The following is a 24006-nucleotide window of genomic DNA, read 5'->3' on the forward strand; positions in this document are numbered from 1 at the left end:
GCTGTGTTTCGTGAAGGCTTACCCTGGCGGGACGTTTTGATAACCATGTAAATCTCTCTCGAACAGGGTGACTTTTATCAATATATTCAGCTCTCCTATTCGAAAATGCTAATTAGCGTCAAAGTAGACATCATGTAAGACCACAAATCCCTGCAAGCTCCTGCATGTCATCTATAGTTACACCTTTGCTAACAGGTATTGTGTCAATTTAAAACTTGCACAAGTCAGTTCAAAGAATTGTCAATTTAAATACATTTACCAAAGTTCATTTTTGGGGGGTAAATACAGGCAATTATATTGATAAAATTCACCTTGTCCTTGAGAGATTTACACAGTTATCAAAACATCATGCCAGGGTAAACCTACATGAAACACAGCCCTTATTTGAAGTGTTTCTAAAATCCTCTATGGGAAAATGTAATGGTGGAAAAATTATTGGAATCATTTCGTGTTTGACCGCTATGTTTTATGGGTATTATGACTCATACTGTGGTACTCTAGCTTGCACAGTAGGCTGTAGGATTCGCTTTACATTTTACTACAACGACACTGACGACCAGCAGTCCTTGTTTTTCAAAATAAGAGTTGTGGCTTGAAATTCAAAAGTTTATCCATCAGACTGGCTATATATATATATATATATATATATATACTGCTCAAAAAAATAAAGGGAACACTTAAACAACACAATGTAACTCCAAGTCAATCACACTTCTGTGAAATCAAACTGTCCACATAGGAAGCAACACTGATTGACAATAAATTTCGCATGCTGTTGTGCAAATGGAATAGACAAAAGGTGTAAATTATAGGCAATTAGCAAGACACCCCCAATAAAGGAGTAATTCTGCAGGTGGTGACCACAGACCACTTCTCAGTTCCTATGCTTCCTGGCTGATGCTTTGGTCACTTTTGAATGCTGGCGGTGCTTTCATTCTAGTGGTAGCATGAGACGGAGTCTACAACCCACACAAGTGGCTCAGGTAGTGCAGCTCATCCAGGATGGCACATCAATGCGAGCTGTGGCAAGAAGGTTTGCTGTGTCTGTCAGCGTAGTGATTGACTTGGAGTTACATTGTGTTGTTTAAGTGTTCCCTTTATTCTTTTGAGCAGTGTATATATATATATATATATATATATATATATATATATACACATTTAATGATGATATTGTGAACCTGTTTTATTTTTTTATCTCCTGTTTCTGGAAGTGATGTCACTGAGTACCCCCCATTTATAGAACCTTTCACCCCCACCTGGGGTATGGATGCCTGATGAAAACCTAAGGGTTGAAATGTTGTTATAATAAAATCACCTGGGAGCATGAGCAGCAGTGTGTGGCATTTTCCTTTTAATTTGTCATGTAATACAACTATCTAATGAGCCTAAATAACATGATCATGACCCTTATTTACCACCCACACACACACACCTCTTAGTAACTGTGTTGTAAAACCTTGTCCCTTCAGTAAGTATTCATACCATTTGACTTATTCCAAATGTTGTAGTTTTACAGCCTGAATCCAAAAAGGATTAGTGAGGGGCTGGCATTGAGGCTGCTGGAGTTACAGGGGGTATTGTTAGAGAAACTGATCACCAGCCCGGCTGAGAAAAGTGAAAGAACACGCTACATGCAGGTGTCGCCTCGCCATGACACCAACATGTAGCTTGTTGCAATACTGGAGACGGAAGTCGCTGCCGCCATCGAAGACAGAGATGCAAAGGTGCCGATATATACAGTTATTGTCACGTTCTGACCTTAGTTCCTTTTTATGTCTTTGTGTTAGTTTGGTCAGGGCGTGAGTTGGGGTGGGCAGTCTATGTTCTTTTTTCTATGTTATTGTATTTCTGTGTTTGGCCTGGTATGGTTCTCAATCAGAGGCAGCTGTCGATCATTGTCTCTGATTGAGAATCATACTTAGGTAGCCTGTTTTCCCCATTTTGGGTGTGGGTGTTTATTTTCTGTGTAGTGTCTGTACACCTTGCAGAACTGTTTCGTTTTCTCATCGTTGTTATTTTGTGTAGTGTTCAGTTTTAAATAAAAATATGACGAACACTTACCAAGCTGCATTTTTGTCCTCTTCTCCTTCACCAGACGAGAATCGTTACAGAAACACCCACCAAAAAAAGGACCAAGCAGCGTGGGAACATGGACTCCTGGACATGGGAGGAAATTTTGGACGGCAAAGGACCCTGGGCACAGCCGGGGGTGTATCGCCATCCGAAAGAGGAGCTGGAGGCAGCTAGAGCGGAGCGGCGCCACTACGAGGAATTGGCGCGAGGTAACGGGCCCGAGAGGCAGCCCCAGAATTTTTTTGTTGTTGGGGGGAACACGGGTAGATTGGCGGACTCAGGTAGGAGACCTGAGCCAACTCCCCGTGCTTACCGTGGCGAGAGAGTGACTGGGCAGGCCCCGTGTTATGCGGTGAAGCGCAAGGTGTCCCCAGTGCGAACGCATAGCCCGGTGCACTACATCGCAGCTCCTCGAAACGGCCGGGCTAGAGTGGGCATCGAGCCAGGAGGGCTGATGCCGGCTCAGCGCATCTGGTCTCCAGTGCGTCTCCTCGGCCCGGGGTATACTGCACCAGCCCTACGCACGGTGTCTCCAGTTCGCCAGCACAGCCCAGTGCGGCCTGTTCCAACTCCCCGCACATCCCGGGCTACAGGGGGTATCCAGCCAGGACGAGTATTGCTAGCTCTGCGCTCGAGACCGCCAGTGCGCCTCCACAGTCCAGTGCATCCGGTGCCTCGGCCAAGGACAAGGCCTCCTGCATGTCTCCCCAGCCTGGTGAGTCCTGTGCCTGTGCTAAAATCTAACCCTCCTGCATGTCCCCCAGCCTGGTGAGTCCTGTGCCTTCTCCCAGAGCCAGGCCTCCTATATGTCTCTCCACTCCAGTGATGATCCATGGCAAGAAACCTCCAGTAATAATCCATGGCACGAAGCCTCCAGTGGTCATCCATGGCACGAAGCCTCCAGTGGTGAACCATGGCACGAAGCCTCCAGTGATGATCCATGGCACGAAGCCTCCAGTGATGATCCATGGCACGAAGCCTCCAGTGATGATCCATGGCAAGAAGCCTCCAGTGGTGATCCATGGCACGAAGCCTCCAGTGATGATCCATGGAAAGAAGCCTCCAGTGGTGATCCATGGCACGAAGCCTCCAGTGATGATCCATGGCACGAAGCCTCCAGTGATGATCCATGGCAAGAAGCCTCCAGTGATGATCCATGGCACGAAGCCTCCAGTGGTGATCCATGGCACGAAGCCTCCAGTGGTGATCCACGGCACGAAGCCTCCAGTGATGATCCATGGAAAGAAGCCTCCAGGGGTGATCCATGGCACGAAGCCTCCAGTGATGATCCATGGCAAGAAGCCTCCAGTGATGATCAATGGCACGAAGCCTCCAGTGGTGATCCATGGCACGAAGCCTCCAGTGATAATCCATGGCACGAAGCCTCCAGTGATAATCCATGGCACGAAGCCTCCAGTGATGATCCATGGAAAGAAGCCTCCAGTGATGATCCATGGCAAGAAGCCTCCAGTGATGATTCATTGGCAATAAGCCTCCAGTGATAATCCATGGCACGAAGCTTCCAGTGATGGTCCAGGGCACGAAGCCTACAGTGATGGTCCAGGGCAAGAAGCCACCGGTGAGGATCCATGGCATGAGGCCTCCAACGATGGACGTCAGTCCGGAGCCTCCAGCGACGCCCTCCGGTCCGGAGCCTCCAGCGACGCCCTCCGGTCCGGAGCCTCCAGCGACGCCCTCCGGTCCGGAGCCTCCAGCGTCGCCCTCCGGTCCGGAGCCTCCAGCGTCGCCCTCCGGTCCGGAGCCTCCAGCGTCGCCCTCCGGTCCGGAGCCTCCAGCGACGCCCTCCGGTCCGGAGCCTCCAGCTCTATCTGAGAAACAACCAACCCAGGATATAACCCTCAGCTCTATCTGAGAAACAACCAACCCAGGATATAACCCTCAGCTCTATCTGAGAAATAACCAACCTAGGATATAACCCTTAGCTCTATCTGAGAAACAACCAACCTAGGATATAACCCTGAGCTTTATCTGAGAAACAACCCACACAGGACACACCAATCAGCTCCCTAGCAACAATCAACACAGGACACACTCATCATCTCTCTCCTGATCAACAGAACACTGGCTTATATAGCTTCAGAAGGAGTTGGTAATTGAAGACAGCTGTTCCTGACGAAAGGGCGGGGTCAGCTCCAATCATCAATGGGGCCGACCAATCAGTTGCTTAGAGGAATCCGGGAAACCATCCTAAAACACACACATACAAACAAACCACAACACAAAAACTGGGGAACGTAACACGCTAACGTAACACGCTAGGGAACGTCCTGATACCAAGTCTGACACTAAGTGAACCCAGTGTAATGGTACAGGTACTGTTTTGTCTCTATCCCCTGTAATATGACATGCGAGCCACAATAGGTTTCAGGAGACCAGGGTAAAGCATCAGTAACAATTACTGACTGCGCCTTCCCGCTGTCTCGTAAGATTTGAATGGGCTTTTGATCCGCTTATTCTCCAGTTAAGGAAACACAACTGGCAGAGATAAACGGAGCATAGACAGGATCCGGTTTCTCAAATGCTGAATCAATAACTCGGTCCAAACGGAACCAAAGACTTGACTAAACCCACACTTTTCATTTTAGGGGACGTGACAGCGACTGTTTCAGTTTATTTTTCAAAACCGGGCAGTCCGCAATCACGTGACCCTTTTGATGACAGTAAAAACATTCACAGATTTCATGAAAAGGCTTAGGGTTGTCAGAGGAAAAGCGACCTGAACGAGGCACTGATGACTTAATCGTTCGGCCTTCAAAACGAGGCGCACTTTAGACAGTCTTGTGTGTCAAAGCGTACTCATCTGCCAACACTGCTGCCTGGGCCAATGTCGCCACTTTCTATTCATTTAAATGAACTACAATTCTATCAGGGAGGTTGCTTTTAAAATCCTCCAACAGCATCAACTCCTGAATATCAGCAAAGGTGGTAGCTTCGCTGGCTGAACACCAGCGACTAAACAGAGACTCTTTGTCCCTAGCAAACTCAACAAACGTACGGTGAGAGGGTTTTTTGTGGTTCCTGAAGCGCTGCCTATAAGCTTTCAGGCACCAACTCATAAGCCCGCAAAACAGTAGTTTTAACTGTATCATGGTGTAAACTGTCTTCCAGGGAGAGAGCAGCTACTACTTCCTGGGCTTTCCCAGACAATTTACATTGTAACAGGAGCGGCCAAACCTTGAGTGGCCAATGCAGCGCAGCGGCCACCCGCTCAAACGCAGAGAAATAGGAATCAACTTCCGACTCCCGGAATGGAGGGACTAAAGCTATATTTTTACTCGCATCGAAGTGGGCTTGATCATGAGCAGGTTGTTGAGTCGCATTGGAGCCAGCGTCTAGCTCCAGTTGTCGGATCTTAACCTCCTTGTCGATTTCCATTTTCCTAATTTCAAGATCAAACTTCATCTGTCTCTCTTTATCTTTTTGCTTCATTTCTAAACGGGCCAGCCTCACCTTTAGCCTAGCGGTTCTGTCTGAACCCGAAGCAGAAGATGAAAGGTCAAATCGGGGCAATGTAAATGGGGTACGAGCAAACCCTTCCTCCACCCTGTCCTCCTACTTGGCATCGGAAGGTCTACCCGTCTCCTCTCCTGAAGCCTCCTTCTCGTCATCTTTCAACGAGAAACTTTGTTTCCTCAGTAAACCCTCCCTGACTTGCACCAAAAGCTTAGTCTTAAGGGCTTTCTCAGGGACGAAGAGACCATAATGGTCAGCTATAGCTAAAAGGTCTACTTTCCGCAACCTCACCAACCGATCAACAGAGGGCGCTTCAATAAATTTGGCTGTGGCAGCCATTTTGTACACTGCAGTCTACTGAACACACAAACTAAACAAGTCACCCAAACTTACAACCTACCATCACACCTCAATCACTAACCACAGAGAGCTCAGAGCAGCAGGGTCCGGTGGGTTTAATGGAATCCCGGATGAGCCCCCATTATGTTACGTACGCCTCTAGGAAGAGGGAACGCAACACCCTGCTACAACTCAACTCACCATGGAGTGAAAGAGGTATGGGACTGTAGGTGCGAGTAAGGATGACAAAAGGCAGATAATTTACCGTTTACTAGGAATGTATTCCGTCACACGGTAAATTTGGGGAAAAGGGGCTGAACGGAACCAAAGCAAAGAAAATAAATGTCAAAGCCCCCTCTCCTACCTTAACTACCTACCCACTACTATCCTTACTCGCACCTACAGTCCCATACCTCTTTCACTCCACGGGGAGTTGAGTTGTAGCAGGGTGTTGCGTTCCCTCTTCCTAGAGGCGTACGTAACATATATGGTCTGATATACCACGGCTTTCAGCCAATCAGCATTCAGGGCTCGAACCAGGTTTATAATTGTAAATAAATCCCCTTTGCGCATGTGCATAACTAAAGATATATCCGACAGAATAGTTTGAGTGAAGTTGGACAGAGGATCTCGAAATCTCTGAGCAAGAAACAATTAGATGAACATAAAAAAACAAATGTTATCCTATTTTCTAGCAATCGTCCTGTTACGTGCCAGATGTTAAGACTACAAACCGGTATAAATGGCCCATTTGCGAGATTAACTTGTCATTTCAATAGGCATACGCTACAGGGTTTATGATTAGAGTTACATTTTGCCATAGATTTCTTAGATTAAGGGAGGTAGCCTATAGACCCTGGTAGGCCTACATCTAATTTCAGATCGTCTACAGTAGCCTAGACAAGATGTAGGCTAGGTTTAGCAGTTTGCTTAGTTAAAATTAACATAGAATCAACATGAATAGCGAGGCGATTTCGCAATAAGAAGTGCTTGTTTCCCCTAAAGCCTGCTGGAATAAGCTACAGAGGATGGGGTCATAATTTCAATCACTAAATTATATATGAATCCTATGTATAACAACTGAATATGCTTGTCAACAACAGCCAGTGTTTATTTTATTGCATTTGTTTTACCTGTAGCTTAATCTGACTACTGTTACGGTCAATCTAATGCGTTCACAATAACACAAGGTAACAACAACAATAAACTGAAGTTAAATCTGATGGCCGAATGGTAAGTAACATCTAGACGCTCGAGAGCAACCTTACCTGCCAATCTATAAATTACGTATTCGTAATCTACCATGGGTAGGATGGTCATCTAAATCAGGGTTAGTTTTGTAGCTGTGGTGAAAGAGGAGCTATTACAATAGAGGAAACCAAGTCTAGATTTAACTTTAACCTGCAGCTTTGATATGTGCTGAGAGAAGGACAGTGTACTGTCTAGCCATACTCCCAAGTACTTTAAACTCTCTAAGCTCTAAACTCTCAGAGGTAGTAATCACACCGGTGGGGAAGAGGGGCATCACACCATAGGGGAGAGGGGCATTCTTCTTACCAAACCACATGACCTTTGTTTTGGAGGTGTTTAATACAAGGTTAAGGGCAGGGAAAGCTTGTTGGACACTAAGAAAGCTTTGTTTTAGAGTGTTTAACACAAAATCCGGGGGAAGGGTCAGCTAAGTATAAGACTGTATCATCTGCATGTAAATGCATGAGAGAGCTTCCTACTGCTTGAGCTATGTTGTTGATGTAAATTGAGAAGAGTGTGGGGCCTAGGATCGAGCCTTGGGGTACTCCCTTGGTAACAGGCAGTGGCTGAGACAGCAGATGTTCTGACTATATACATTTTACTCTTTGAGAGGTAGTAAGCATACCAGGTCAAAGACCCCTCAGAGACTCCTTAGACGGCCCACAAGAATGGAATTGCCTACCTGTCATGCCCTGACATTAGTTATATTTGTTTTCTTTATTTTTTGGTTAGGTCCGGGTGTGACAAGGGTGGTTTGTTTAGTTTTTGTATTGTCTAGGAGTTTTTGTCTTGTCTAGGGTTTTTGTTTATCTATGGGGATTTTGTATGGTCTAGGGGTATGTAGATTTGTGGTGGCCTGAATTGGTTCCCAATCAGAGACAGCTGTTTCTCGTTGTCTCTGATTGGGGAGCCTATTTAGGTTGCCATTATCCATGTTGGTTTTGTGGGTAGTTGTTTTGTGTGAGTACCTGACAGAAATGTTGCGTTTTGTTCCACTTTTGTTTTTTGTTTCAGTGTTCAGGTTATTAATAAACATCATGAACACGTACCACGCTGTGCTTTGGTCTACTCCTTCTTCCTCAGACGAACATCGTGACACTACCGTATCAAAAGCTTTGGCCAAGTCAAAAGAAATAGCAGCACAACATTGCTTAGAATCAAGAGCAATGGTGACATATTTAGGACCTTTAAGGTTGCAGTGACACATCCATAACCTGAGCGGAAACCAGATTGCATACCAGAGAGAATACTATAGACATCAAGAAAGCGAGTCAGTTGATTATTGACAAGTTTTACAAAACACTTGATAAACAGGGCAAAATAGAAATAGGTCTATAACAGTTAGGATCAGCTTGATCTTCCCCTTTAAATAAAGGATGCACTGTTGCTGCCTTCCAAGCAATGGGATCCTCCCCCAGAGAGGAGAGACAGGTTAAAACCTTTTCTCAATAGGGGGTGCTGTTGGCACTTTGTAATAATTTCGTTCCCAAATTAAACTGCCTCGTACTCAATTCTTGCTCGTACAATATGCATATTATTATTACTATTGGATAGAAAACACTCTCTAGTTTCTAAAACCGTTTGAATTATATCTGTGAGTAAAACAGAACTGGAGTTAGAGCAATTTTCCTATGAGGATGTGAGAATTCTGAATTCTGCTGGCTGTTCTGAGGTCGGTTAATTAATTTGCCTGTCTTCCATTGGTTGAGATGCACTGCATACGCCTTCCCCTGGATGTCAGCGAATAGTGAGAATTGAAATGGAGTTGCTGGGCAGATCTGAGAGCTTATAAATGGGCTGGCAACGTGGGGTTCCCCCTTTCTGCTCTTCGCCCTGACGCAAAAAGGACCTCTGGAAGTCGTTCTAGAAAGCTCCCATTATAGCCCTTAGATATATCCGGCTCTGTTTTTATTCGATATAGGTGTTAAAGACATCATAATGTTGTTATTTTAAACCGAGTTATATCAGTTTATATCAGTATATTGCGATTTTCGGGTATTTATTTGTGCTGCGTTCTAGGGACTTTTGCACGTCTGGCCCACATGGCTAATGTTTACTGCTAATTCCAACGTTGAAGACTACATTCTACAACCGAGCAACGATTCTTTTGGACAAAGGACACCTTGCCCAAGATTCTGATGGAAGCTCATCAAATAGTAAGAACTATATATGATGTTAATTCGTTGTTCTGTTGAAAAATGTCAAACTCATATTCCGCCATTAATCTCGGTGCGGTCTCGCTTTAACGCACGCTGTATGTCGTAATAACGTTAATTTAAAAAATCTAACACAGTGATTGTACCTTTAATTTGCTGTCCAACCTGTATTTTTTAGTCAAGTTTAGGATTAGTTACGGATTAGATTAGGTGCCTCTCCCAAGATTTCTCCCGACATATTGTTGCCAGCTTGGCTACTTTTCTCATTGTATAACCACGATTTGTGCCGCTAAATATGCACATTTTCGAACAAACTCTATATGTATTGTGTAATATGATGTTATAGGACTGTCATCTGAAGAAGTTTGAGAAGGTTAGTGAAAAAATTTATATCTTTTGCTGGTTTATTCGTTATCGCTATTGTTGGCCTGAATCAATGCTGTTGTGTGGTTGGCTATTGTAGTAAGCTAATATAATGCTATATTGTGTTTTCGCTGTAAAACACTTAAAAAATCTGAAATATTGTCTGTATTCACAAGATCTTTGTCTTTCATTTGCTGTACGCTGTGTATTTTTCAGAAATGTTTTATGATGAGTATTTAGGTAATACACAATGGTCTCTGTAGTTATTCTAGTTGCTTTGGTGAGAGTTGTGATGGTGGCTGCAATAGGTAAACTATGATTTATACCTGAAATATGCACATTTTTCTAACAAAACATATCCTAGACAGTAAATACGTTATCAGACTGTCATCTGATTAACCTCTACCGAGCACCTACCCCGGGTCCGGGAGCACCCCCCACCCCCCCCACACTGATTAGCATCGCTAGCATAGCGTCACAATTAAATAGTAGCATCTAAATTTCATTAAATCACAAGTCCAAGACACCTAATGAAAGATACAGATCCTGTGAATAAAGCCACCATTTCAGATTTTTAAAATGTTTTACAGGGAAGACACAATATGTAAATCTATTAGCTAAACACGTTAGCAAAAATCACAATTTTTCTTGTCCACCATTTTCTCTCAACACCAGTAGCTATCACCAATTCGGCTAAACTAAGAAATTGATAGCCACTAACCAAGAAAAAACCTCCTCAGATGACAGTCTGATAACATATTTATGGTATAGGATAGGTTTTGTTAGAAAAATGTGCATATTTCAGGTAGATGTCATAGGTTACAATTGCACCCACCGTCACAAATGGACTAGAATAACTACAAAGAGCAACGTGTTTACCTACTTACTAATCATCAAACATTTCGTAAAAATACACAGCATACACTAATCGAAAGACACAGATCATGTGAATACAGACAATATTTCAGATTTTCTAAGTGTCTTACAGCGAAAACACAATAAATCGTTATATTAGCATACCACATATGCAAACGTTACCAGAGCATTGATTCTAGCCAAAGAGAGCGATAACGTAAACATCGCCAAAATATATAAATTTTTTCACTAACCTTCTCAGAATTCTTCCGATGACACTCCTGTAACATCACATTACACAATCCATATAGAGTTTGATCGAAAATGTGCATATTTAGCGGCACAAATCGTGCTTACACAATGGAAATACTGTCCAACTACTCAAGCAATCTGCCCGGCAGCATCATGATAATACAACTATTTTTATCGAAAACTATTCATAAACTTGACTAAAAAAATACAGGTTGGCCATGAAATGAAAGATGCATTAGTTATTAATGCAACCGCTAAGTTAGATTTTTAAAATTAACGTTACTAGACATACAGTGTGCGTTACAGACAGACTAGTGCCGCAATAACTGCGTCACCGTTTACCATTATTGAGTTTACATTTTTCCACATAAAAATGGAATAACATCATAAATAGCTCTTACTTTTCGACGAGCTTCCATCGGAATCTTGGCCAAGTGGTACTTTTGTCCAAAAGAATCGTTGCTTGGTTGTAAAACGTTGCATTCAACTTCTGATGTAGCAGCTAACTATAGCTAACAATTGCTAACATTAGCTAACGTGTCCAAATCCTCAATACGCAATACTGAGGAAATTCCGAAAAATAGCAATATACTCGCATAATCTGATATAACTCGGTTTCAAATAGCTTCGTTATGATGTTTCTAACACCTATATCAAATTAAATTACACACTGATATATCTAAAGTTCATTACTGAGCGCTCGAAAATGGCATGCCCAGGTCTCTCTGTGCGTAAAGTTCAACGTTGAAAAGATGGCGCACCTCACTCCTTGGTGTTTTATAACCTCTGAGAGCTACGCAGAAAGCCCATTCCACTTCTCATTGGTTACTGACATCCAGGGGAAGGCGGGTGCAGTTCGTGTCGTTCCATAGGATATACACACCCCTTTAAACTGAACTGAGATCAGAGCTTCGCTCTCAGACCTTCGCAAAACCTGTCATGGATTTCGCTGTAGAAAAAGTTCTGTTCCACTCAGAGACATAATTCAAACGGCTATAGAAACTAGATAGTGTTTTCTATCCAATAATAACAATAATATGCATATTGTACGATCAAGAATTGAGTAGGAAGCCGTTTCATCTGTAGAGACAATTATGCTAATTTGAAACAGCACCCCCTATAGTCGCAAGAAGTTAAGTTGTTTCTTGGTTAGTGGCTATTTATATCTTTATTTGGTCGAAATTGTGATAGCTACCTATTCAGGAAAAAAATGGTGGGAAAAAGAAGTTGTGTCTTTTGCTATCGTGGTTAGCTAATAGATTTACATATTGTGTCTTCCCTGTAAAACATTTTAAAAATCAGAAATGATGGCTGGATTCACAAGATGTGTGTCTTTCATCTGGTGTCTTGGACTTGTGATTTAATGATATTTAGATGCTAGTATTTACTTGTGACGCTATGCTAGGCTATGCTAGTCAGCTTTTTTACTGATGGGGGTGCTCCCGGATCCGGGATTGTTACATTTACATTTACATTTAAGTCATTTAGCAGACGCTCTTATCCAGAGCGACTTACAAATTGGTGCATTCACCTTATGATATCCAGTGGAACAACCACTTTACAATAGTGCATCTAACTCTTTTAAGGGGGGGGGGGTTAGAAGGATTACTTTATCCTATCCTAGGTATTCCTTAAAGAGGTGGGGTTTCAGGTGTCTCCGGAAGGTGGTGATTGACTCCGCTGACCTGGCGTCGTGAGGGAGTTTGTTCCACCATTGGGGTGCCAGAGCAGCGAACAGTTTTGACTGGGCTGAGCGGGAACTGTACTTCCTCAGAGGTAGGGAGGCGAGCAGGCCAGAGGTGGATGAACGCAGTGCCCTTGTTTGGGTGTAGGGCCTGATCAGAGCCTGAAGGTACGGAGGTGCCGTTCCCCTCACAGCTCCGTAGGCAAGCACCATGGTCTTGTAGCGGATGCGAGCTTCAACTGGAAGCCAGTGGAGAGAGCGGAGGAGCGGGGTGACGTGAGAGAACTTGGGGAGGTTGAACACCAGACGGGCTGCGGCGTTCTGGATGAGTTGTAGGGGTTTAATGGCACAGGCAGGGAGCCCAGCCAACAGCGAGTTGCAGTAATCCAGACGGGAGATGACAAGTGCCTGGATTAGGACCTGCGCCGCTTCCTGCGTGATGCAGGGTCGTACTCTGCGAATGTTGTAGAGCATGAACCTACAGGAACGGGTCACCGCCTTGATGTTAGTTGAGAACGACAGGGTGTTGTCCAGGATCACGCCAAGGTTCTTAGCACTCTGGGAGGAGGACACAATGGAGTTGTCAACCGTGATGGCGAGATCATGGAACGGGCAGTCCTTCCCCGGGAGGAAGAGCAGCTCCGTCTTGCCGAGGTTCAGCTTGAGGTGGTGATCCGTCATCCACACTGATATGTCTGCCAGACATGCAGAGATGCGATTCACCACCTGGTTATCAGAGGGGGGAAAGGAGAAGATTAATTGTGTGTCGTCTGCATAGCAATGATAGGAGAGACCATGTGAGGATATGACAGAGCCAAGTGACTTGGTGTATAGCGAGAATAGGAGAGGGCCTAGAACAGAGCCCTGGGGGACACCAGTGGTGAGAGCACGTGGTGCGGAGACAGATTCTCGCCACGCCACCTGGTAGGAGCGACCTGTCAGGTAGGACGCAATCCAAGCGTGGGCCGCGCCGGAGATGCCCAGCTCGGAGAGGGTGGAGAGGAGGATCTGATGGTTCACAGTATCAAAGGCAGCCGATAGGTCTAGAAGGATGAGAGCAGAGGAGAGAGAGTTAGCTTTAGCAGTGCGGAGTGCCTCCGTGACACAGAGAAGAGCAGTCTCAGTTGAATGACTAGTCTTGAAACCTGACTGATTTGGATCCAGAAGGTCATTCTGAGAGAGATAGCAGGAGAGCTGGCCAAGGACGGCACGTTCAAGAGTTTTGGAGAGAAAAGAAAGAAGGGATACTGGTCTGTAGTTGTTGACATCGGAGGGATCGAGTGTAGATTTTTTCAGAAGGGGTGCAACTCTCGCTCTCTTGAAGACGGAAGGGACGTAGCCAGCGGTCAAGGATGAGTTGATGAGCGAGATGAGGTAAGGGAGAAGGTCTCCGGAAATGGTCTGGAGAAGAGAGGAGGGGATAGGGTCAAGCGGGCAGGTTGTTGGGTGGCCGGCCGTCACAAGACGCGAGATTTCATCTGGAGAGAGAGGGGAGAAAGAGGTCAAAGCACAGGGTAGGGCAGTGTGAGCAGAACCAGCGGTGTCGTTTGACTTAGCAAACGAGGATCGGATGTCGTCGACCTTCTTTTCAAAATGGTTGACGAAGTCATCAGCAGAGAGGGAGGAGGGGGGAGGAGGGGGAGGAGGATTCAGGAGGGAAGAGAAGGTGGCAAAGAGCTTCCTAGGGTTAGAGGCAGATGCTTGGAATTTAGAGTGGTAGAAATTGGCTTTAGCAGCAGAGACAGAAGAGGAGAATGTAGAGAGGAGGGAGTGAAAGGATGCCAGGTCCGCAGGGAGGCGAGTTTTCCTCCATTTCCGCTCGGCTGCCCGGAGCCCTGTTCTGTGAGCTCGCAATGAGTCGTCGAGCCACAGAGCAGGAGGGGAGGACCGAGCCGGCCTGGAGGATAGGGGACATAGAGAGTCAAAGGATGCAGAAAGGGAGGAGAGGAGGGTTGAGGAGGCAGAATCAGGAGATAGGTTGGAGAAGGTTTGAGCAGAGGGAAGAGATGATAGGATGGAAGAGGAGAGAGTAGCGTCGGAGAGAGAGCGAAGGTTGGGACGGCGCGATACCATCCGAGTAGGGGCAGTGTGGGAAGTGTTGGATGAGAGCGAGAGGGAAAAGGATACAAGGTAGTGGTCGGAAACTTGGAGGGGAGTTGCAATGAGATTAGTGGAAGAACAGCATCTAGTAAAGATGAGGTCAAGCGTATTGCCTGCCTTGTGAGTAGGGGGGGAAGGTGAGAGGGTGAGGTCAAAAGAGGAGAGGAGTGGAAAGAAGGAGGCAGAGAGGAATGAGTCAAAGGTAGACATGGGGAGGTTAAAATCACCCAGAACTGTGAGAGGTGAGCCATCCTCAGGAAAGGAACTTATCAGGGCGTCAAGCTCATTGATGAACTCTCCAAGGGAACCTGGAGGGCGATAAATGATAAGGATGTTAAGCTTGAAAGGGCTGGTAACTGTGACAGCATGGAATTCAAAGGAGGCGATAGACAGATGGGTCAGGGGAGAAAGAGAGAATGTCCACTTGGGAGAGATGAGGATCCCAGTGCCACCACCCCGCTGACCAGAAGCTCTCGGGGTGTGCGAGAACACGTGGGCAGACGAGGAGAGAGCAGTAGGAGTAGCAGTGTTATCAGTGGTAATCCATGTTTCCGTCAGTGCCAAGAAGTCGAGGGACTGGAGGGAAGCATAGGCTGAGATGAACTCTGCCTTGTTGGCCGCAGATCGGCAGTTCCAGAGGCTGCCTGAGACCTGGAACTCCACGTGGGTCGTGCGCGCTGGGACCACCAGGTTAGAGTAGCAGCGGCCACGCGGTGTGAAGCGTTTGTATGGTCTGTGCAGAGAGGAGAGAACAGGGATAGACAGACACATAGTTGACAGGCTACAGAAGAGGCTACGCTAATGCAAAGGAGATTGGAATGACAAGTGGACTACACGTCTCGAATGTTCAGAAAGTTAAGCTTACGTTGCAAAAAATCTTATTGACTAAAATGATATAGTACTGCTGGCTGGTGAAATAGGCTAGCTAGCAGTGGCTGCGTTGTTGACTTTGTTTGAAAGTGTAGCTGGCTAGGTAACCTCTAACTGGCTAGGTAACCTCGACAATTACTCTAGACTACACAATTATCTTGGATACAAAGACGGCTATGTAGCCAGCTAAGATCAAACAAATCAAACTGTTGTACTGTAATGAAATTAAATGTTATACTACCTGTGGAGCAAAGCGGAATGCAACTACTCGCTCCAACCCGGAAGTGCGTATCGTAGAGGGAGAGGCAATAGAAGTGTTGTTTCTTGTATTATTGTCTTTTGTGTCTTTAGAGGACTGCTTCACCTTAATGTCCCTTTCCCCCTTTCCCTTTTCTTCTGTCCTTATTTTGTCCCACTTTGTCCCTTCTTTGTCCCTTCTTCTCTTCTGCCAACTAGACACTCCTTGTTAGCTAGCTAGCTTCTTCCAGGAATGTCCCTAGCAACTGCCTAGCAACAGGTAAACAACTTAGCTAGCTAAGAAAACGATATAATTTTATGAAAAAATTGTTACTTTTTCAAAAGCCATTCTTCTTTGTTTGCTGCTTGTTTGGTCTCCTATTCAGTTGCAGTTTTCTTTTGATTTTTTTGATGTACTTTACTCTAAAAAAAAACATTTAAATTTCAATATTTGTAGGAGCTCATCTTTTCAGCTGCTGCTGCTTAATTTGGAACAATAGACCTTGTGGATTGTGATGAAGTAGTAGTTAAAAAGGTCAGAGATAGGCTTTGCGGTGACAGGGGCCGCAACCTTAAAGAAGAAAGGCTCTTCTCTAAAGCATCTGACTGAGCTGTTTTTTGGGGGTCAAGTTTAAGGAGCTTCTTTAGCACCTCGGACTCAGTGACAGCCTGCAGGGAGAAACTTTGTAGCGGGGCAGGGGAAAAAGAGGGACGAGGAGGATCGGGGCTAGTCACGTTAGAAGGGTAGTGCGCTCTACTGCGCCCCAAGTTTTTTTCCAGTGCTTTGTCTCCATTATTTCTTGATGTGCATCACTTCTAGAGTATTAATATGTTTTTATGGAAAATGGTTTGGAAATAGGTGTCTCCATAATGACAATTTAAATAGCCTACCTACAACTGGTAAAAAGTTGTCACAACGTGTGCACGTGCTGTTCGCTGTACTGTTCGCTCTCCTCACACTCACCTGACTCAGCCAATAACTGTAGCGCTCTCTCAACACACACACACACACACACACACACACACACACACACACACACACACACACACACACACACACACACACACACACACACACACACACACACACACACACACACACACACACACACACACACACACACACACACACACACACACACACACACACACACACACACCTCCAGCCCTCCCCACCACTCACTCACTCAGCCACAGTCGGGCAGTGAATGACATATTTAAGAGAAATGCCATTACGGCCGCGGTACAACTTAGAAATAGCCCCAAAACCCGCGACCAATACATTTTCACCTGCGACATCGTTTTCAATTAACCCAATTTGTCAGGAAAATCGTGAACATGGCACCACTGCCGACAAGCAGGGCGGATAAGACGCCAAGACCTCAAAGCGGGGGCGGGCCCGCATGCAGCAGGAAGCCAATAAGCTGAGAGTTCAGTTTAACAACCTGGGTTAAACCGGTTTCCTGATAGAGATGGAACTTACATACTGACCGCACCAATCGCGATACATGCGCGAGTGTTGCAAAATAAATGTACACATACATGTTATTCAATCATTTCATCCAAACTGCTCAACAAGCGTCTGCATAGCCAGGCAGTAAAATAGTGCTTGGTTCTATTTTTGACACTTGAGCTGCAAGTCCTGTCTCTCCCATCTCCTCCTTGGTTTTTAGGAGCATATACCGACGTGGGTGATTGAAAGATAAACTGAGATCCACACTCCAGGCCAGTTGGTGGTGGTAATGCACCTTAAAGTTGGTTGCGAACCGCCATATTAAGTCCACAGAAGAAGACGAAGAAGAAGAAGAAGACTGAAGGAGAAGAGATTACTAGAAACTGACTAGGTTTCCCCTTTTATCTGTGGATCAATTGTCAGAGTAGAGAACACACAATTTTGTGTGACAAAAAATAGATCAAAATTCTTAAAAGATCAAGAAAAAAAGACCTTGTGCATTTCAGGGAAAATAGCAACCGAATGTTTATATTAGCTAGCAACAGCAAGCTAGCTAGCTAAATGGCCATGAATTTTTCATTTTCCCCCAAATTAATATAGTTGGTTCAGATTACGTTTTGATATTTCAACCTGCGTGTCCTGATCAGCTTTCTCCATTCAAATATTTCTTTAACATACAAATGATTTCCAAATACTGATGATGGGATCAGCTCCTAGAGAGATATTACCACATACGGCTTCAAATATTGAGGCGGCTTATTCAAATGCTTGCCCAAATAAAAATGCATGTTAGGCTACACATCATGAAATATTGTAATGTGTGTACACATTTGAATGTCTCTCAGCACATAATGTTATGCAAATGTGTTGCTGTAGGTGATGATGCTGGGGCATGTTGAGAGTTAATGAGTTTTGAGAGGCACCTATGTGCGTCGGGTTCATGCTGGGGTGCACTGTGTTCATCCAAATAAACAACTTGATTATTTCATTAGAAATCATCGTCCTAGACTGTTTACGCTAGTTAACAAACTATGTGTGAGTTTTGATGGTGTCACGATCGTGTTGACATGAACGAGAGGACCAAGGCGCAACATGATTTGGATACATCTTCTTTTTAATAACGACGAAGATGAACACGACACACTATTACAACAATAACGAAAAACAACAAACGATCGTGAAAACTTCAAACGTAAGTGCACACACAAACTACTTACGTTGAACTATACATATACACAAACAATGACCCACAAACAGCTAAAGCCTATGGCAGCCTTAAATATGGCTCCCAATTAGAGACAACCGAAATCAGCTGTCTCTAATTGAGAACCCATTCCGGCCACCATAGACTTTCCTAGAACTACACCCAACATAGACACAGCTAGACACATACACTCAACACCAAACCATAAACTACACCAAACACCCCCTCTACCATATAATACCCCAAAATACACACATACCCCATGTCACACCCTGACCTAACTAAAATAATAAATAAAACAAATAATACTAAGGCCAGGGCGTGACATAACCCCCCCCTTAAGGCGTGAACTCCGGACGCACCAACACATAGTCTAGGGGAGGGTCTGGGTGGGCTTCCTTCCACGGCGGCGGCTCCGGCACTGGTCGTGGTCCCCACCCCACCATAGTCATAAGGGGCAGCACCGGGATAAAGGGCAGCACCGGGATAAGGGGCAAAGGGGCAGCACCGGGATAAGGGGCAGCACCAGGATAAGGGGCAGCACCAGGATAAGGGGCAGCACCAGGATAAGGGGAAGCACCAGGATAAGGGGAAGCACCAGGATAAGGGGCAGCACCAGGATAAGGGGCAGATCCTGGCTGGACAGCTCATGGCTGGCTGACAGATCTGGCTGCTCATGGCTGGCTGACGGATCTGGCTGCTCATGGCTGGCTGACGGATCTGGCTGCTCATGGCTGGCTGACGGATCTGGCTGCTCATGGCTGGCTGACGGACCTGGCTGCTCATGGCTGGCTGACGGACCTGGCTGCTCATGGCTGGCTGACGGACCTGGCTGCTCATGGCTGGCTGACGGATCTGGCTGCTCATGGCTGGCTGACGGATCTGGCTGCTCATGGCTGGCTGACGGATCTGGCTGCTCATGGCTGGTTGGCGGCTCTGGCAGATCCTGTCTGGTTGGCGGCTCTGGCAGATCCTGTCTGGTTGGCGGCTCTAGCGGCTCCTGTCTGGTTGGCGGCTCTAGCGGCTCCTGTCTGGCTGGCGGCTCTAGCGGCTCCTGTCTGGCTGGCGGCTCTAGCGGCTCCTGTCTGGCGGACGGCTCAGTAGGCTCATGGCAGACGGGCGGCTTTGCAGGCTCATGGCAGACGGGCGGCTTTGCAGGCTCATTGCAGACGGATGGCTCAGATGGCGCTGGGGAGACGGATGGCTCAGATGGCGCTGGGGAGACGGATGGCTCAGATGGCGCTGGGGAGACGGATGGCTCAGATGGCGCTGGGGAGACGGATGGCTCAGATGGCGCTGGGGAGACGGATGGCTCAGATGGCGCTGGGGAGACGGATGGCTCAGATGGCGCTGGGGAGACGGATGGCTCAGATGGCGCTTGGCAGACGGGCAGTTCAGGCATCGCTGTGCAGACGGCAGACTCCTGCCGGCTGAGGCGCACTGTAGGCCTGGTGCGTGGTGCCGGGACTGGTGGCACCGGGCTAAAGGCACGCACTTTCAGGCTAGTGCGGGGAGAAGGAACAGGGCATACTGGACCCTGGGGACGCACATTAGGCCTAGTGCGTGGGGCCGGAACTGGTGGTACCGGACTGGGGACACGCATCTCCGGGCTAATGCGGGGAGCAGCAACAGGATGCACAGGACTCTGGAGACGCACAAGAGGCTTAGTGCGTGGTGCCGGAATTGGTGATACCGGGCTGGAGACACGCACCATAGGACGAGTGCGTGGAGGAGGAACAGGGCTCTGGAGACACACTGGAAGCCTGTTACGTGGTGTAGGCACTGGTGGCACTGAACTGGGGCGGGGAGGTGGCGCCGGAAATACCGGACCGTGCAGGCGTACTGGTTCCCTTGAACACCGAGCCTGCCCAACCTTACCTGGTTGAATGCTCCCCGTCGCCCGACCAGTGCGGGAAGGTGGAATAACCCGCACCGGGCTATGTAGGCGAACCGGGGACACCATGCATAAGGCTGGTGCCATGTATACCGGCCCGAGGAGACGCACTGGAGACCAGACGCGTTGAGCCGGTATCATGGCACCTGGCTCAATGCCCAATCTAGCCCTACCAGTGCGGGAAGGTGGAATAACCCGCACTGGGCTATGAACACGTACAGGAGACCCCGTGCGCTCTACTGCGTAACACGGTGTCCGCCCGTACTCCCGCTCTCCACGGTTAGCCTGGGAAGTGGGCGCAGGTCTCCTACCTGCCCTCGGCCCACTACCTCTTAGCCTCCCCCCAGGAAATTTTTTGGGCTGACTCACAGGCTTCCTACCGCGTCGTCATGCTGCCTCCATTCGCCGGTATCCCTCCTCACACTGCGCCAGAGAATCCCAGGCTGGCTCCGGCACTCGCCCTGGGTCGATCGCCCACCTGTCGATCTCCTCCCATGTAGTGTAGTCCAGATTACGCTCCCATTTCCATTCCTCTTTGTGCTGCTCCTGTTGCCGCTGGTCATGTTGCTTGATCCGGTATTGGTGGGTCATTCTGTCACGATCGTGTTGACATGAACGAGAGGACCAAGGCGCAACATGATTTGGATACATCTTCTTTTTAATAACGACGAAGATGAACACGACACACTATTACAACAATAACGAAAAACAACAAACGATCGTGAAAACTTCAAACGTAAGTGCACACACAAACTACTTACGTTGAACTATACATATACACAAACAATGACCCACAAACAGCTAAAGCCTATGGCAGCCTTAAATATGGCTCCGAATTAGAGACAACCGAAATCAGCTGTCTCTAATTGAGAACCCATTCCGGCCACCATAGACTTTCCTAGAACTACACCCAACATAGACACAGCTAGACACATACACTCAACACCAAACCATAAACTACACCAAACACCCCCTCTACCATATAATACCCCAAAATACACACATACCCCATGTCACACCCTGACCTAACTAAAATAATAAATAAAACAAATAATACTAAGGCCAGGGCGTGACAGATGGCCTTACAGGCTGGTTACAAATTGGTGGCATGTCAACTACTGTATATAGCTAACAACAACTCGCTAGCTTGGCTAACATTGGCTGGCTAGCTGCGTGGGAAAATGGAGGGAGAAGTCGAACAACCCGAGAACAGCAATCAACAACCACCGACGGACAGCTAGGGTTCATGCCAGAATCTTTTGAAGGGAAAGAAGGCTAATTGACTGCTTGGTTTGAACACTTTGAGTTAGCAGTGCAAGTGAATGGCTGGCTCTCTGCATCTTTCTTATGATTTTGCTGAGGGGAAACATGCAGCGATTTTGCAGTACTTTACCTCAGGATACCAAGAACAATTACAACAGCGTGTAGTGGCTTAGCAGCAGCATTTTAAGCCACTGGAGCATTCTGACTGGAATCATGCATTTTCTCATGACAGAAAACAATGTGCGTGAGTGTATTCGTGACTATGAACATGATTTAACTTAAGCAGGCTAGCTTCAAAGGCTGACAACGAGAGTATACGTGTTTCGCTGCATGAGACCCTTTAATTACATACATTGGGTACAGTGATCTTCGTATGCACCTGTGCAAGGCAGTGCCAAAAACGTTGGGAGAGGCAATTAGCATTGCTACAGAGCTTGATCAGATAAGGCAGCTAGAATTACTGGAAAGCAAAGACACTACACACTACAAAGTGTGCAGTTAGTTTCAGAATGGGTGGCAAGGAATAAGTTAGTCCTAAATATCTCAAAAACTAAAAGCATTGTATTTGAGACAAATCATTCGTTTAAACCCTAAACCTCAACTAAATCTTGTAATCAATAATGTGGAAATTGAGGAAGTTGAAATGACAAACTGCTTGAAAGTAACCCTGAATTCTAAACTGTCATGGTCAAAACATTTATACAACAGTAGCTAAGATGCGGAGAAGTCTGTCCCAAACAAAGTGATGCTCTACCTTCTGAACAGCACTATCAACAAGGCAGGTCCTACAGGCTCTAGTTTTGTCACACCTGGACTACTGTCCAGTCGTGTGGTCAGGTGCCACAAAGAGGGACTTAGAAAAATTGCAATTGACTCAGAACAGTGCAGCACGACTGGCCCTTGGATGTACACAGAGAGCAAACATTAATAATATCTCTCCTGTCTCAAAGTAGAGGAAATATTGACTTAATCACTACTTGTATTTATGAGAGGTATTGACATGTTGAAAGCACCGAGCTGTCTGTTTAAACAACTAGCACACAGCTCAGACACCCATGCATAACCCACAAGACATGCTACCAGAGGTCTCTTCACAAACCCTAAGTCCAGAACAGACTATGGGAGGTGCACAGTACTACATAGAGCCATGACTACATGGAACTCTATTCCACATCAGGTATCTGATGCAAGCAGTAGAATCAGATTTAAAAAACAGATAAAAATACAAATCAAATTGTATTTGTCACATACACATGGTTAGCAGATGTTAATGTGAGTGTAGCGAAATGCTTGTGCTTCTAGTTCCGACAGTGCAGTAATATCTAACAAGTAATCTAACAAATTAACAACGACTACCTTATACACACAATGTAAGGGGATGGAATAAGAATATGTCCAGATGTGCGATGGCTGTGTGGCATAGGCAAGATGCAATAAATGGTATAAAATACACTATACACATATGAGATGAATAACGTAGGATAAGTAAACATTATTAAAGTGGCATTATTTAAAGTGGCTAGTGATACCATTATTCAATCCATTCATTAAAGTGGCCAGTGATTTGAGTCTGTATGTTGGCAGCAGCCTCTCTATGTTAGTGATGGCTGTTTAACAGTCTGATGGCCTTGAGATAGAAGCTATTTTTCAGTCTCTCGGTCCCAGTTTTGATGCACCTGTACTGACCTCCTGCCTTCTGGATGATAGCGGGGTGAACAGGCAGTGGCTCGGGTAGTTGTTGTCCTTGATGATCTTTTTGGCTTTCCTGTGACATCGGGTGCTGTAGGTGTCCTGGAGAGCAGGTAGTTTGCCCCCGGTGATGTGCTGTGCAGACCGCACCACCCTCTGGAGAGCCTTGCGGTTGTGGGCGGTGCAGTTGCCATACCCGACGGTGATACAGCCCGACAGGATGCTCTCGGTTGTACAACTGTAGAAGTTTGTGATTGTTTTAGGTGACAAGCCAAGTTTCTTCAGCCTCCAGAGGTTGAAGAGGCGCTGTTGCGCCTTCTTCACCACGCTGTCTGTGTGGGTGGACCATTTCAGTTTGTCTGTGGCCCGTCAGAAAGTCCAGGACCCAGTTGCACAGGGCGGCATCAAGACCCAGGGTCTCAAGCTTAATGATGAGTTTGGAGGGTACTGTGGTGTTGAATGCTGAGCTGTAGTCAATGAACAGCATTCTTGCATAGTTATTCCTCTTGTCCAGATGGGATAGGGCAGTGTGCAGTGTGGTGGTGATTGCATCATCTCAGGACCTATTGGGGTGGTAAGCAAATTGGAGTGGGTCTAGATTATCAGGTAGGGTGGAGGTGATATGATCCTTGACTAGTCTCTCAAAGCACTTCATGATGACAGAAGTGAGTGCTACAGGGCGATAGTCATTTAGTTCAGTTACCTTAGCTTTCGGGAACAGGATCAACGGTGGCCATCTTGAAGCATGTAGGGACAGCAGACTGGGATCGGGATTGATTGATTGAATATGTCCGTAAACCCACCAGCCAGCTGGTCTGCGTATGCTCTGAGGGCGCGGCTAGGGATGCC

Source organism: Salvelinus fontinalis, chromosome 4 (genome assembly GCF_029448725.1).
Source record: "Salvelinus fontinalis isolate EN_2023a chromosome 4, ASM2944872v1, whole genome shotgun sequence".
NCBI classification, from domain to species: Eukaryota; Metazoa; Chordata; class Actinopteri; order Salmoniformes; family Salmonidae; genus Salvelinus; species Salvelinus fontinalis.